General features: G+C 28.8%; 1 protein-coding gene across 5 annotated transcripts in view; it reads left to right on the top strand.

The window, feature by feature from the left end:
• Positions 1-14,244, top strand: part of LOC124499720 (uncharacterized) — a 74,370-nt gene that overhangs the window by 30,529 nt on the left and 29,597 nt on the right. For 2 of the 5 annotated variants that reach the window (XM_075731052.1, XM_075731056.1), the window contains exon 1: positions 1,297-3,025. The exons of 2 other annotated variants lie outside the window; for them this stretch is intronic. The gene's annotated coding sequence lies outside the window, so the exon portion shown is untranslated. Of the gene's footprint in view, positions 1-1,296; positions 3,026-14,244 lie in introns of those variants that run through there. One more of the 5 variants, XM_075731058.1, reaches the window with a different exon arrangement.

A 14,244-nucleotide genomic window follows, 5' to 3' on the forward strand; every position in this document is an offset into this window, starting at 1 on the left:
TTTTTGTTTAGCCAAAACGAACCAATCATATCCATTAATAATGGTTGGTTACCGCCTATGAAGGCGTTACTTTACATTTTCATTTACTGTTGTCGTTGTTGTTGTTGTAGTTTCATATATCGTTTTGTTCATTAATCAATTCTAGTTTTATTTTGGTTTTGTTTGAGTATTTTTTTTTCGGGTTTTAGATTTGGGTTTCTCGCCACACACGCACAAAATGACAATGATGATGATGATGATGATAGTGTTTTCTTTTTGGTTATTATTATTGTTGTTCAAACAGAGAACAAGAGCGAGAAAAAGAAACGAGAAAACCAAAACTATTCTTGGCCTTCATTCATTTATGGCATCAAAAAAAAAAAAACAAAACAAAACAAAAACATGGGCAAAAAAAATTGAATAGTAGAATAGATAGGAAGAATTTGAGAATCGTTTCTTTTATTCCGTTAAGAAAGAGAGAGAGAGAGAGAGAGAGAGAGAGAGAGAGAGAGAGAGAGAGAGAGAGAGAGAGAGAGAGACAGCACCCAAAACGATGATGATGATGAGTGAATTTGAGAATCAGAGAATATCAGCTACAAGAATCAGAAATAAGTTTTGAATAAATAAATAAAAAGAATGAGAATCATCGTTAGAAATGATCAATGATGAGATTGCGTCGATTATTATGATGATGATGATAATGATGATTCACGCCTGACAAAAAATGTATCCATCTCATTTCTGGTGCTGAATTCATCATTTTTTTCTTCTTTGCCATCTAGTCTCTTCTTTATGTCATATAATTTTCTGATTTTTTTTCTTATCAAATCGATTGACCCATGATCAAGTTACTGTTTTAGTTAATGGTGATTGTTTTTTTTTTTGGTTTAAAGATTCAAAGATGATGCGACATTCTCATTTTTGTTTTGTTTTTTCTTATTGTTTCCGCCCATTGATATTCTTCAATGATATCGATATGTTTATCAGTGTGTGTATGTGTGTGTGTCCACTAACCCCCCGTTAACTTTTAAAACATTAACCCCCACCATAACCATCATCAATAATAATATTACCATTACTACTATCGCCACTACTACTACCAACAATATTATTATTTTGTTTAATCTAAATATAAATAAACACTCCCAGTTACCATTACAATTATCCAATCATATATGTAGAATCAAATAATTTTACCACTACCACCAGACATACACATGCACACACATTATCAAAGAATATTATGGAATGGCGCCCAATAACAACAATCAAAAAAAAAAACACATTGAATTTCAAGTCCATTTTTAAATGATTCCCAATGACAATAAAAGTAGTGGTGTATTCATCATCATCATCTTTATTCAAATATAAAATTCATTGTATCCATACACACACACACACACACACACATTTATTTATCGTGGTGTAGAGTAAATACATCAATTGTAACAACATTGCAACTATTTCTACAATAACGACGAAAAAAAAAAATTTTTCTCATTTTTTTTTCTTCTTTTAAAGTCCAACCTTTGTCGCTGCTGCTGCTGCTGCTGCTGCTAAATGCTTTTCATTCATTCTTTCATTGTTTCTCAATTCTCTCAATTCAACCATATACACACACACACAATATTTTTTAAATTGAAAATAATAATAAAAAAAAAAAAAATTCAGCCAGCTATTTAGATTCGCCAAAGTTTGAATGAAACAACGAAGAAAAGAAACGGAAAAAAATCTTGTTTTTTTTCTCTATACTGTGTCTGTTGTTGTTGTTGTCGTCGTCGTCGTTTGTGTATTGTTGGAAGAGTTTGTTTTTTTCAGTTCGTTTATTCGTTCATTTCTTTATTTCTCCCAAAATTCAGTTCTGGCAAGAAGTAAAAAAAAAAAAAATCCTGATGCCAGAGCCATTCATTTTACATACATTTTACAACTTATACTTACACACACACACACATTCATATAAACGGCAGAACACATCATTCATTTATATATTCATTCAAAATTGGAAGCCAAGCAATGTAAGCAGCAAAGCTAGTAAGCATACAAGCAAGCAAGTCAGCGCCAATGTTATACCTCATACACATACACACGAATGAATTTAGTTCAGTTTGAATCAGCCATTCATTCAGTCAGTCAGTCAGCCAGTCAGCCAGTCAGCCAAAAGCCGATCTCTCTTTTTCTTGCCATCTATCACTTACTATTGAAGCCAAAAGCAAAAGATTCTTTTTATTTGGGTTCAATCCAACGCCAAAAAAAAAACACCACGAGCAGCAAGAATATTGTGTTTTTTTTAATTTCAAATTTTTTTTTGTTGCAAATCAATCAATCAATAAATTGATTTACTTTTGTCTTTTTTTTTTTTTTTTTTTGGTTGATAAAGATAAAATGATGATTTGCAAAAAAAAAACAATCTAACTGTTTTCTACAGACAGAAAAAATAAATAATTGTGTCTCTGTGTTTCAATGTGCGTGTATGTGTGTATTACGATTGATAAGTTTTTTTTCTTTTTCTGATAAAATCAATTGATTAATTATAAGATATCAATTTGGATTCATCAATGAATTGATTGATTTATGATCAATAAAAAAAAATTTTTTAAACATTGATCAAGTGTGATGATTGATTGATTTAAATCCCATTGTTTGGTGCATTTTGTTTTGTGTATTTGTCTCACTGTGTACGTGTGTACGTGTGTATCCCTATTATCATCGATAATTTTTTTTCTGTATCAATAATAATTATAGATCAAGTTTGTCTATGTTTGCGTGTATGTGTGTTTATTGTTGATCTTTGAAATCTATTAAAAGTAATCCAACAGCAAAAAAAAAAACTTTTGTGAAATTTGATCGACAATTTCTACCGAAAAAAAACGCTGACTTTTTCGTTTCAACTTGTGGCAAACTTTGTGGCAAAAAAAAACTGAAAAAAAAATTTCAAATTTCAACTTTCCAGCAACCATCTTTAATACATAAACAACAACAACAACAACAACAACATCGAAACAAAAATCTCCAGTGACCAAAGATAATGCTTGGAAAAAATATCAATGTAAGTCAGAAAAATTTCCAAAAGTAAAAAAAAAAATGTTTCCAAGAAAAGCGCTACTACTAGTTCGATGACCAATTGATTTTTTTTTGCGTCTGTGTGTGCGTGTGTGGTGAAATTAATATTCCAATTCAATTAATCAAATTGAATTTGATTCGATTTGAAGGTAAATTTGATTCAATTTCGTTATATATTTTTTCATTTTCACTTCGGAAAAAAAATTTTTTTTTCATCCAAATTATTTATGTGAATTTTTTTTTGCTTCTTTTTCTTCTTGATAATCCCGTTCGTTTGGAACGAATACAAAAAAAAATTTGTCATTTACACAACTATTCAATAATTCGTTTCAACGTAATTGGAACAATTTTTTTTTTGAAAATCCAACAACAAGGTAAACTTTAAAAAAAAGACAAGAAAAATGACCAATTTGTTGTCGTTGTCGTCGTAGTCGTCGTTTTTTTTTTTTGGGTATTTAAATCTTGAATTTCTACCCACCACTACTACCTTTCTATCTACCTATTAGATGTGGTGATTTTTATTTTTTTTTCATCTAATTTAATTTTGTCCAAAATAAATAAATTGCGAAATTATTATGACAAATGGTGTCTACCACCATCATCACTACATCACCAGCAGCAGCAACAACAAAAATGATGCGCTGTCTCTGTGTCATACAAAGAAAGAAACGAAAATAATGTCCATCTTTATAACCATCATCATCATCATCATCAAACGTTTAGCCTTGTGTGTGTGTACGAGTATTTTTATTTTCCCTCATTCTATCACATCATTATGTATGATGTATATAAACGAAAAATTTAAAAACAAAAAAAAAAATTCAACATTGAAATGATAAAAATGATTTATGAACCCTTTGCCCAATATGATGACGATGTTGTCGTTGTTGTTAATGATAGAAAAAAAACCACCATTAAGACTTAAACCCGGCTATCAAATGCATTTATATATTCAATTTATTTATTTTGAAAAGTCAGCCAAAAAAAAAATCAAATTTGATTCAATTTATTCAAATTTTTAAGCAAGCATTTTATGTATATGGTAGATAATGACAATTTATAACGCGGTCAGTGTAGGTGGAAAATGTGCAAAACAAAAAATTCCGTCATTTATTTTCTACGCGAAATTTTTTTTCAAAAAAAAACTAGAAAATTGTAACAGTTTTAAAAACAAATTCTCCAGATGAGCATAATAAACAAATCATTTGTTGATTAATAATTTGCAAAATTTCAAATTTTTTTTATTTTTCATCGATTTGCATATTGTGTGTCCATTATTGAAGCATCAGCGTTTTTTCTTTCTCTTGAATCACAAATTAAGACTACGTCGTCGATTATGATGATGATGATGATGACATGACATGATGATTAGCAATTTTTCATCCTTTTTTTTCTTTCCAATTTTTAGATTTCTGTAGGTTACATTTTCTGCTGAATTTTTTTTTCCTTCTTCATCGTCCATTTATTTATTTTATATTTAAATCTAATCATGATTAATTGACCACCACCGCCACCACCACCAACATGATTTTTCAATAATTGCAATTCGAATCGGTCATCATCGAGTGTTCATTGGTTGATGAATCAGAAAACGAGATTTGAAAATAAAAAAATTTTAAATTTAAATTTTCATTTCTTGTTCAGGTTGTGTCATAGTGGTCGTTTTTTTTCAAAGAAAATCTCTGTTTTTTCGTTACAAAATCGAACAACAAAAATCAGCAATTTCTGATGATTGACATTAACACACTATGGTGATTTGGAAAAACAAAAATGATCAAATTTAACCCAATTTTTTTCCATTTGCTACTGACTGATTAGTGAAAAAAAACCAGGAAAAAAAATTTTCAAATCCTGAAAAACCCTCAACACTACCACCACCACCACCGCCACCACCAAACCAGAAATGTCATTTATTTTTTTTTCTTCTTGCATCTTTTTTATCTCAAATCCTAAATATATAAATATGCGGATAATCCAAAAAAAAAAAAAAAAAAAAAATAGAAAAAACAAAAAAACAAACGTCCAAAAATGTTTAAATGTTCATTCATCTTCGTTTTGATCATGCAGAACGACAACAACAACAACAACAACAACAAACTTGAGTTGTTTTTTTTTCTTCTACGGATAGAAAAATAAAATTAACCCTTTTTCTTTGACAGTTGATAAAAAAAGGGTTAATTTCATGCACACACACACACACACACACACACACACACAGACAAATGTTTAGATTATAATCATGATAATGTTAATGATGTAAACTTGATCTTGATTTTTTTTTGTTTGTTTATTTGTTTGTTGTCAACTATAAATATTGTAGATTGATAGATTTGATAAGATTATCATCATCATTATCATTGTTGGTTTGATGTAATCGGATCTGATTCTGTCTCTCTCTATCTCTCTCTTGCGATGATTCAATCGATTGAATTGAATTTTATTTTATCATTTCTTTTTTTTTCTTGAATGGTGACAATTTCCATATATTCATTTTTCATTCATTAAAATTCAAAATCAGAAAGAGGCACTTTGATGCATTGAGAACCATTCATTTTTCATCGTCGTCGTCGTTGTCATTTTGAATCATAATGATAATTTTCCACTCTTTTTTTTTGATAATTTTGGTTGAAAATAATCATCATCATCATGTGTGCGCTTGTGTTTCAAATGGATTCAAATTCTAATTGCTATCCACGATGATGGTTTCCATAATTGAATTTGATTAACATTTCTAAATTAAATTTATGATTTATGTTTGAAAAAAAAGAATCGATATATTGATTAATCATTGGAAAATGAAATGATTTCATCATCATCATCAGGCATCGAAATTGAAAATGATGGTGATGGTGATGATGATGTGGTAATCAAGCTCAGAAAAAAAAGATTACCAGATTGATAAAAAAAAGTTTGTTTTAGTTTTCGTTTTTTTTTTCGTGTGTTGATTGTTCACATGTTTAGCAAAACGTTTAAACTTTTAAATAAATGTTTGGCATTTAAAGAAAATTTCTTTTTTTTCCGTTTTTTATTTACTGGAAATTTCCACACACACTAGTTTGCACTCAATTTGTTTTTTTTTACTTCTTACTACTGAAAGGAAAAAAAATTAAATTTAAAATTTGTCACCGATAATTATCGTTCTGTGTACGTTTTTTTTATTGAATGTATGATAAAATAATAAGTAAATTGATGATTCAATGAACACCAGAGAAATTTTCCGGAAACAAAAAAAAAAACATTTTTTTTCTGTTCAATCATAACGCATCAAAGTTTTATTTATTTATTAAATAATCCATCTTTTTGGCTACCTGGCTTTGAAACAAGATGCGAAATTTTTTTTTTCACCATTTGGTCATCACCAACATCATCATAAGAAAGAAAGAAAGAAAAAAAAATACACGAAAATAATCGTGTTGGTGGTGGTGGTGGTGATGATGGTGGTGGCAGGCTAACTGACTAACTCAACTAACCGACTGCTTGTGTCGATTACTCGATCCATCATCTATCATTCATCAGGCAAGCAAGCAAGCGAAAAAATGGGTGCCTAACCAAGATGAAGAAGTAAAAGAATAAATGCAACAAGCATCCATCATCATCATCAACAACAACAACATTTAGTTTGTTAAAATTCAATAATAATAATAAGACATCCACATAGGTGATGTTCACATTTATATTGACTTTACTTTACAAATCTCTTACTGTTTTTTTTTTTTTTTTTTTGTGTGTATGTGGGAAGTGTGTGCTAAATCTATCAATTTTCTTGATTTTTTTTTCAATGTTTAATTGTATCCAGCTACCTGAATAACAACTGAACACTATGTGTGTGCTACCTGTAATACACACACAAACAAATTTTTTACTCAAATAGAATTGATCTTTATTTCTCGTGATCTTCAAGTGTCTATGTGTGTGTGTGTGTGTGTGTGTGCGAATAATCACCATTCGAGTTTTTTAAAAAAAAAAAAACAACAACAAAGGTGACGAACATGAATGAATGAATGAAACACCAGCACATCACCACCACCACCAGCGAGAGAGAGAGCGAGAGAGAGAAAATAAATAAATTTTGGTCACGAGTAAAATATTTTTCACTTTTTTTGTTTCACTCCAAACTATAGATAAAACAAAAAAAAACTTGAAAATCAAAATAACAAATTCCATTCAATTTATCTTATTTTTTTTCATTTTGTTGGATTTTTATTTTCTGGATGAAATGAAATGGAATGGAAAAAAAAAGATTTCTTATTCATTCTTGTAAGGCTTGTATTTTTTTTTTCTACTGCTATTTCGTTCGAGAGATTGATTCGTTTTTTTTTTGCTTCAATTCGTTCTTCTTCGTTTTTTCAATTCATTTTTCACATCAATGTTGCTGTTGCTGCTGCTGCTGTTGTTGTTGTTGTTATTTGTATAGAAACCTTGAAACTCGAAAAAAAATTCATTCGTTTTGGTTAACTTTTGAAAGAATTGATTGAAAATGAAAAAAAAACAAGGTGTGTGTGTGTGTGTGTGTTATTAACACGATATGAACTGCTGGTGATGATGAAATAAAATGATGGTGGCAAACGAGTGAGAGAGAGAGAGAGAGAGAGAGAGAGAGAGAGAGAGAGAAAAAGAGTAAAACATTCAAGAAAATTCATTACCCAATTCGATTGACAAACTACTAAATGAATGAATGAATAAAATTGATGCGGTTAACAAGTTGGATGAATGAATTAGTGGATATATTCTAACTATAGTTCCAAAATATTTGGAGCTTGTCATCGATGACGTGTGGTAATCATAATGGCATATTTTTTTTTCATTCGATTTATTTATACATACATATAAGTTATATAGCGATTAATTACAATGATGATGATCAATGATCAATGATTACGATTTGTTGAAAATTGAAGAAATTAAAGTTTTATTATTATTATTTTTTGTTGTTGTTGTTGTTGTCATCCTTTGGTATCTGAATGAATAAATGAAAATAATTAAAATTTATCATCATCATCATCATCATCATCATCATTATCAACAACATTAATTTCTGAAAAAAATGATCATTCACTGATTATGTGTGGTTAAACCAAAAAAAAGAAAAAAAAATTGAAAAAAAATTAACGATTCAGGCGTCAGCGTTAACAGAAAAGTTTTTTCATTCATTCATTTTGGTGATGCTTAGAAAAATATTGAATAAAAAAAAAAAATTCCCAATTTGTCCTTGACAATCAATCGTTGTCGATGGTTATTCGCTCATTCACCCAAGTTTGTTTTTCATTTTCTGTTTCTGTTTTTTGGATTGAATTTCAAATTTTTTTTTCAGGTAATTTAAGAAAAAAAAAATTCAACGAAATGAATTTTAATTGAAAAATAATAAAAAAAAAAAAATTCAACCGTGTTGAAAATAATGATGATGATGATTTTCGTTACTGTTCTGTTCTGTGTTTTTTGTTTCCATTTCGTTATCGTTATCAGAAGAAAAAAAAATTTACGAAGATAAATTTGATAAGAAGTGAAAAATAAATTTTTTTTTTTAATATTTTCCACTTAAGCATTTTATTTTATTTTTTTTTTTTTTGATAAACAAAACACGTGAAATGATTACGTTCTTTTTTTTCTTGTTTTTGCTTTTTGGTTGATTGGTTGGTTGGTTGTTATGGATATGGACAAAGAAATTTTTTTTTTTTTTTTTGTTAACATGAAAATGAGTTGCCAGATTTGTGATTATGTAATAGCAAAAAAATGAGCTAAAATCGATTGATTCATTAATCGATTATTATTATTATAATTTATATATGTGTTTGTTTGTTTATCGCCTCAACATATCCCTTGTCATGTGTGTGCGCGCACGCTTGTGTTTACTTACCTGTCATAATTGATTTGATTTTTTCCCCCACTATTAACACAATCATAATTGATGTTGATGATGGTGGCAGTTTCAAAAGCAACAAGAGGAGAAAAAAAATAACATAATTAGCATTTCAATATTATCGATTTTGATTTTGATCATATCAATCATTTACAACTTAATTAATCATTTTGGCTGTTTGTTTGTTTGTTTGTTTGTTGTTCTATGCGTTTACTTTTTCTGCTGACTGAATTTTTTTTTTCAATAATTTTCATTTTCATTTTTTTTTTGCCTTCAAATCATCATCACTTGTGATCACAATGTGATGATTATGTTAATCAGGTGCCGATATATATATATATATATATAATAATTATATGCATGCATCACTAATGATGATTATCATATACTAAATCATTGATCGATTGATTGATTGATTGATTTTAATTTATACTAATCTCAATGATAATGATCGGTTTGCTTAAACTAGATTATATCTAATAGCAAGTCATTATATATTGATAATAATAAAGATCTATAGATAGATTGGTGGATTAATCATCATCTTGTTTATTCAAGATGATTTACAGTGAATTGGTTGGAAAATTATTCCAATTTTTCAAATGCTTAAATCACACTTTATAAAGACAAAAATTTAATTTTTTTTTTGCCACTAAAAACTTTCATTTGATTAATTTCTCTCTATCTAAGCATCAACGTACACACACACACCCGTCATCACACTAAATGATGATGATGATCATTACTTTATTTGGCAATTTCAAAGTTTCTTATCTCACCATTTTATACAATGTTTCAGGTCTTATTTTTTTTTTGGTTGAAATTTTCAAAAAATAAAAAATCTGAATTCACATTTCTAGTAGCAGAAAATGAAAAAAAAAACAACATTCTGATTAGCCAAAGATGATGGACATGGACACAATTTATGATTAATAACTGCGACAAAACAACATTTTTAGGACCACCAATGTTTTGTTGGTCGGTTGATCTGTTTAGCTTGTTGATTTCGATGTTCTGATTAGATAATAACATGAAGATGACGATTATAATTCCCAATTTTATAGGAAAACAAATTAGCATCTCTCTTTTTTTTAAAAAAAATCATTAGTTGATAATGATGTCGTTATTATTATCATTATTAACAATCAGTCATCATTGATGATTGATTGATAATTAAATAATGTTGTTGTTTCAATTTGTTTGCAGTTTCTTTATCATTTTTATTCTGATCAAATTCAATTCATCATCTTCATCATCAGCGTCATCATCATCATCATATATCAGATGTCATAATGTCTGGCCATATAGAAGAAGAACAAAAAAAGTGTCCAATGCTCAACAACAGAAAATTTTATTTCACAAATATGGAAATAAATGAATAAATATATCCGTAAATCTCATCATCCGATGATGATCTAAATTTTTTTTCTTTTTTTTTGCAATTTCTTTTTTCCCATTTTCTCTCTGAATGATTGATGAAACGAAAGACTAGATTATTACTACTATGGCTACCATTTCTATATTTCATAATCGATTCGATTTTTTTTTTATTTCGATGCGAATTATGATTGATACAGCAGCATATTTCTATATGGATGTCTGGATGACATTTTTTTTCGTTCCTGTCTACATTTTCATTGATTTTGTAATTTTTTTTTTTTTGGAATTTCAGATTTCAATAATCATGGGAATTTTGTTTTTTTTTTTTTTTTGCTCGTTTCCAATTGATTCATTCAATTTTCTCACTCTATTTCGCCAAAGTGCGTGAGAGATTTTGTGATTCACAATCATCATATGATTGATAATTAAACAAATTTTAGATAATTTCTATATTCACAGATCTAATTAGGATAAGCGAAGATTATGTAATAAATGGAGAAAAAAAAATTTTCATTAAATTGAATTTGACTCTATCAATAGCCACACACACAGTGATCATTGATTGATTGGAATCCAGTGTGTTTGTCGTTTTTTGTTGTTGTTGTTGTTGTTGTTCTAGCATCCATTTGATGATTCAAACTAAAAAAAAAAATTAGAGGCGACCATTTCGTAAAATAAAATTTTTCATCGTCTCGACTCAATGACGACTGCGACAACGACGACGACGACGACGACTACGAATTTGTTGTTGTTGTTGTTGTTGTCGTCGATGATGATGATGATGATGACGAACCATTAATTTGATTAAGAGAAATTATTATCATCAGAATTTTCTTCTTTTTTTTCAGAAATTTTTTCTTTACACTCTTTTTTTTCCTACTACTTTTGTGGGATGATGGAAAGAATAAAGTGGAAAAAAAACAAACAAACAAACATTACGACATTAGCATTCAATCGAGGTTCACTAGTTAGACAAGAGACAAACAAACAAAAAAAAAGCTGTTGCGCTAGTTAGCTGAGCATTCTTTTCTTTTCATTTTGATTGCATTTTTTTTTAGTTCTTTTCTCTCTCTCTCTCTCTGTCGTTTTTTTCATGCAAAAAAAACAATCTATCTCATTTGTTTTACACTGAAAAAATTTTTTTTTTTTTAATTCAAAGTTGAAAAACATTCAACTTTGTAACAAACTTTGTAACCAAAGTAGAAGAAAACGAAGAAATTTTAATTCAAAATGAAAATTGGCATTGAAATGCGCGCGATAATAATAAAACTTTATGTCCATCCTGATGCCATGGCTCTCTGCTTGGTGGTGGTGGTGGTGACTTTATCATCATCCTACTCATCATCATGAATTTGAATGTGAATGTTTTTTTTCTTCTTTTTCTCCACATTTTTTGATTGCATTGAATTTTGTGTTCAGTTTTTTTTCTTCTTCTTCTTCTTCTTCTACTGCTTTTGTGGTTAGATTGACAAAACAAAAAAAAAATTTCTCTCTCTCTCTCTCTCTCTCTCTCTCTCTCTCTCTCTCTCTCTCTCTCTCTCTCTCTCTCTCTCTGTGTGTGATGTAAAATGGAATTTTTAAATTTTCAAATTTTAAAAACTCTTTTTTTTTCAAAATTCCATATCATATTTTTTTGGGTGTAAAGATGTTCTGTTTGGCTTTCCATTTTTTTTCTTGCTTTGCTTTGCTTGTCACCATTAATGATGACGATGATGATGATGATAATTTGTGAATGGTTTTTATTTTGTTTCTTTTTTTTTCATTTGCTATTTATTACCACCAACTGAATTGGGCTATTCAAAGACAAATAAATTATCATGATGATTAATCTTGTGATTAATCTCATGAAATTCATTATCATTGGATATGAACCAAACGAAATCAGAAGAAAAGTCTTAACCAGAGAGAAAGAGAGAGATCATCCAATCATCAGTGGATTAATCAATGTTTGTCCATAAGATAGAATGAGAGAATTTTCTAATTCGATATAAAAGAAATGGAAGAAAAAAAAACCAATTTGATTGATGAATTCGATGACAACAACAAGTGTCGATTTTTTGGAGGCTCGAAACACTATTTTCTCATAAAACATATATATGGTCTCACATCAACACATTATATCATGATTGGTGATGATGATGATGATGATGATGATAATCGTATTAGTCGTAGCAAACACAAGTTTTAGCAGAAGTAGAAAAAATTCTTTCTTTTTTCATTGTTTTTTTTCTGTCAAAGTGTGTTGAAATTAATTTTACAAAGTTTTCATTTCCATACCACAAATTATATCACATTTACAGTGTATTTAACCAAGAAAAAAAAATTATTGAATGAATGAACGAATGATTGCAATGGAATGTGAATATAGTGGAAATCGAATGATGATGATGATGATGATGATGACATCATTTTTTTATTTGAAAATCTGAATTTTTTTTTTTTATTTTCGCAATCTCTCTTTTCTCATTTTCGTCGTTACTGTTGCTGTTGCTGTTGCTGTTGTTCACAAAATAAGATTAATTATCTTGACTTAATTTAAATTGGATTTTATCATCATCCACATCATCCACATCATCATCATGAACATCACATTATCCAACATCAACTTGTCTCTAACTGTCTGTTTATCATGTAATGATTTTTTTTTGTAAAATTCAAAGTCAACCAAAAAAAAAAAAAAAAAAATGACATGGTGGTTGTGACAACATCTTTATAGAGATAGATATGCAGTGGATAGTTTTATCACTTTTTTTTGGCGAAATTTTTTCTATTTATTGTTTTCATTTTTTATGAAAATTGTTCAATAATTCATCATCATCATCATCATCATCATCATTCTATTTGATTCGTGTATGGAATCAATAATGGCAATGGATTCATCGTTTGATTTTCTTTATTTCATCATTCACAAGAAAAAAACCTACACAAATCAATTTATTTTGTATATTTTTTTTTCTCTCTCTCTCGTTAATCAAGAAAAAAAAATCTGTATCAGAAAATAAAATTCAAATGTCCGGCCTGGCTCATCCGTTCATGTAATTTTCCATCTCTCTCTCTCTCTCGGTGTGTGTGTGTGTGTGTGTGACAGTTTTATGTCTCTCACTCACTCACTCACACATACATAAAAGCATCACAAGAATTCATAACCTTCTGGTGTTTAGTTTTTGTTACAACAAACACTCACACACAGAGGATGCTATTTTTATATGGATTTTCTTTCTTTCTTTTTGTTGACGATGGATGCGCAGGTGGAATAATGATGATGATGATGATGATGATTATGATATTGGTCAATCTAGGTTTTTTATTGGTTTTTTTTATCTTTTCATTATATTGCTCGTTGCTGTGTGTGTGTGTGTGTGTGTGTGTGTGTGTGTTTTGATAATAATAATTTTCTTTTATTTTTCGTTTGTATTTTTTTTTTTTACTCTTCCTCATCAAAATTGTAATCAAAAAAAAAAAAAAAAAGAGAGAGAGAAAGAGAGAAAATTTCCAGAAAATTAAATGTGGTTTTTGTCGAGGTCAAATTCTTTCTGATTGATTGAAAAAACATTTCCCGAATTGAATGGAATCATCATTTTCTAAACCCATTCATTCATTCATTCATTCAATTTTTATTCTAAATTCACTTTTTTTATTCTGAACTAGACTAACCACAATGTTTTTTGTTTTATTCATGTGTTGTCATTTGTCGTTATGTGCACATGTTACATGTGATCATTTGCTATATATCTGTCAAGTGTGCCATTTATATATTCAAATACATAACAAGTGACAAGTGACAAGCATAAATGTATATATTTTTTTTCTTCTTTTAATTTCGTTATATTCCTATCACACTAAAAAAAAATGATTATGATGATGATGATGAACTAAATTGAATAGTAACATTTTTTCTTTCTCTCTGTGTGCGTGTGTGTGTGTATGTAAAAAAAATACCTGTGATAAAATGTCCTGGTTTTTCCAAT

This window comes from Dermatophagoides farinae, chromosome 5, assembly GCF_024713945.1.
Source record: "Dermatophagoides farinae isolate YC_2012a chromosome 5, ASM2471394v1, whole genome shotgun sequence".
Lineage (NCBI taxonomy): Eukaryota > Metazoa > Arthropoda > Arachnida > Sarcoptiformes > Pyroglyphidae > Dermatophagoides > Dermatophagoides farinae.